The sequence below is a fragment of the Benincasa hispida genome, chromosome 4 (assembly GCF_027475165.1).
Source record: "Benincasa hispida cultivar pf3 chromosome 4, pf3_genome.v1.1, whole genome shotgun sequence".
Taxonomy (NCBI): Eukaryota; Viridiplantae; Streptophyta; class Magnoliopsida; order Cucurbitales; family Cucurbitaceae; genus Benincasa; species Benincasa hispida.
Genome location: NC_143481.1, coordinates 103,199 through 106,582, shown reverse-complemented (window position 1 = coordinate 106,582; position 3,384 = coordinate 103,199).

Here is a 3,384-nt window from a genome sequence, read left to right as displayed (position 1 = left end):
GATTGTCCTTTATCTCCCAACTCATTTAAAATTATGAATTATGTAGATGAGAATGTTGAATTCGAAAAACAAGATAAATATGGTTTACTTGTTATCGATGCATGTTTAGTGGAAAACGATAAAATATGGATAATTGATTAAGGTGTCGCTAATCATGCATGTACTATCTCACAGGAAACAAGTCCCTGGAGACAGTTGACTGAAGGTGAAACAATCTTTAAGGTAGGGACCGGGGAGACTGTTTAAGCCAAAGTAGTGGGAGATATGAAGTTATCTATAGGAGATAATTACATTTATTTTAAAAATGTATATTATAGTCCTTATATGAAAAGGAATCTAATTTTCGTCTCCTGTTTGCTATAACAAAATTATAAAGTTTATTTCGAAAATGGTGAAGTGTTCATCAAAATGGGAAATAAACAGGTTTGCTCTGCAAAATTAGAAAATAACTTATACAAGTTAAAACCAACTGAGGTCGAAGCTGTTTTGAACATATAGATGTTTAAAACTGCTGAGATTCATAGAAGAGGGAGATTTCTCCAAATGCCTATCTTTGGCACTTAAGACTGGGTCACATAAATCTCAAAATGATTGAGAGATTGGTTAAGAACGGTCATCTAAACAAGTTGGAAGATAGTTCATTACCACCATGTGAGTATTGTCTCGAGGGTAAAATGACAAAAAGATCTTTTTCTAGAAGAGGTCTTAGAGCCAAAGAACCCTTAGAGCTGATTCACTCGGACCTTTGTGGGCCTCTAAATGTTAGAGCAAGAGGAGAGTTTGAATATTTCATCAGTTTTATAAATGATTATTCTAGGTATGGGCATGTTTACCTTATGCGCCAAAAGTCCGAAACTTTTGAAAAGTTCAAAGAGTATAAGGTTGAGGTAGAAAACCAATTAGGTAAAAAGATTAAAACACTTCAATCGGATCGAGGTAGTGAGTATTTGGACATATAATTCAAGAACTATTTTATAGAACATGGACTTGCCAGAAACCTAGATTAGATTTATACTTGGGTTTAATCTAGGAAAACTTGAACGTTATTATAAGGAGTTGTGTGCCTTCTGTGCATAATACTAACGCCTCAACATGTTGCATTCATTTAAATGCATTAAGGTAGAACGCATCACTTAGTCTTTATTATTCCAATCTGTTTTACTTTATACACTCCTAAAGCATCTCACGATAGCAAGCGAACAAGTTTTTGGCATCGTTGTCGGGGATCTCAGCAACAAGAACTAACTAGAAATTTTGTTTGTATTCCTTTTTTCCTTTCGCAAAGCAATGGGTGAGTTCATTAGAGCCTGGGGAAATCACCACATGGGAAAAGTTAGTGGAAAAGTTTATGGAGAAATAATTTCCACCTACCACCAACGCGATGAGGCGTTGAGAAATCATGAATTGAACAGGAAGACACTGAGACCTTGAGCGCTGCATGAAAGCGTTTCAAAGGCTTCGTCAAGAACTTCCTGAAACCGGACTACCTTTGACTATTCAGATGGAGACGTTTTATGGCGGACTAAACAGGGCGTCACAGATGGCAGCAGACGCAGCAGCAGCGGGAGGACTGATGGACAAATCCTATAATGAAGTTAAAGAAATATTAGACCGCATTGCAACATATAACATGGAGTGGGTAGATGACACGTACGATGGAAGAAATGACAGGAGAAGAATATCTCAGAACATTAACTCTATTGATGCCAACGTGATAGCCACGATCTCTACTCAAGTGGCTACCATGACCAGCCTTCTATAGAACATAACGCTAGGTAACGCACCAAACCAGCAGAAGGTGAATCAAGTGGAGGCATTTGGGCAACCCATGGTAACCTGTGTGGGATGTAGAGATTTTCACTCATATGCTGATTGTCCTCAAAACCCTGAATCAGTATGTTTCATCAAGAATAACCCATTTTCTAATACTTATAATCCTTGATGGAGAAACCATCCGAATTTTTGTTGGATAAGAGGAAATCAGTAGAGCACCACCCAGGCGCGAGCCATCAGCAAAGGAATGGACCGCCGCCTGTCTTTCAACAAACGCATCAACAGCATTAATAGCCCTTCAATAGAGGTGGCCACGCATCGACTTCTGGAACTCTGCTGGAAAACCTATTGAAGGAATACATAGCCCAGAACGACGCAATGCTGAAGAGCCAGGCGTCATCAATCAGAAACCTAGAAATTCAAGTGGGGCAGATTGCAAGCGAATTGAAAAGCAGACAGCCAGACGTTCTACCTAGCAATATAGAGACAGATGGGAATAATAACGGGAAAGAGCAATGTCACGCAGTGACGTTGCGGAATGGAAGAGCCCTTGCAGAAAGAAAGATGAATCCAAGAAACAATAGTCCTTCGAAAAAACACATTACATGTTCAACAGATCAGAAAGAGAGAATGCCGGAAAATACAAGCCTTTCGAAAACCAACACGTCTAACGTGGGAAAGCAGAAGGTGCCTCTGTACGCACCATTCCTAGGCGTCTGATGAAAAAGAATGATGAACATCAATTCAAGCACTTTTTCGAGCTGCTAAAGCAACTGCACATCAACATTCCACTCATATAAGCTTTGGAGCAGATGCCAACATACATGAAGTTTTTTAAGGACATTTTGATGAAAAAGAGAAAAGTCAGTGAGAAAGAAGTAATAGCACTAATGCAGGAATGCAACGCGTTATTAAGCAACGAGCTACCACAAAAGCAGAAGGACCTAGGGAGCTTCACAGTTCCTTGTTCAATTGAAGGATTAGATGTGGGTCATGCGTTGTGCGACCTAGAAGCGAGCATCCATCTCATGCTCTTTTCAGTTTTTAAGAAATTGAGATTGGCGAGGCACAACCTACTTCTGTCACCCTTCAACTCGCTGACAGGATAATTAAGTACCCAGAAGGGAAGATTGAAGATGTTTTAGTAAAGGTTGACAATCACATATTCTCAGTAGACTTCATTATTCTGGATTATGAAGCAGATAGAGAGGTTCCAATCATCCTTGGACGCCCTTTCTTGGTTACTGAGAAAGTTTTGATTGACGTGCATAAAGATGAGCTAATCATGCACGTGGATAATGAAGAGGTGAAATTTAATGTGCTCAATAGATTAAAATTCCCAGACAGTGATGGTTGCCAGCTAAATAATATTGAATTGACTGAATAAGAGACTCGAGTATGTGAACTTCTCGCGTTAGAGGGAACCTTTAAGGAATCCAAGCCGAAAAGTCTGAGTGAGCGGCAGACAAAACCAACGCGTCCTTCACTCGAACAACCACCTAAACTCGAATTAAAACAATTACCCAGATATTTGAAAATACGCTTTTCTTGGAACTAATAATACATTGCCTGTTATCATTTCCGCTACTATCACAAAGCCTAATGAAGAAT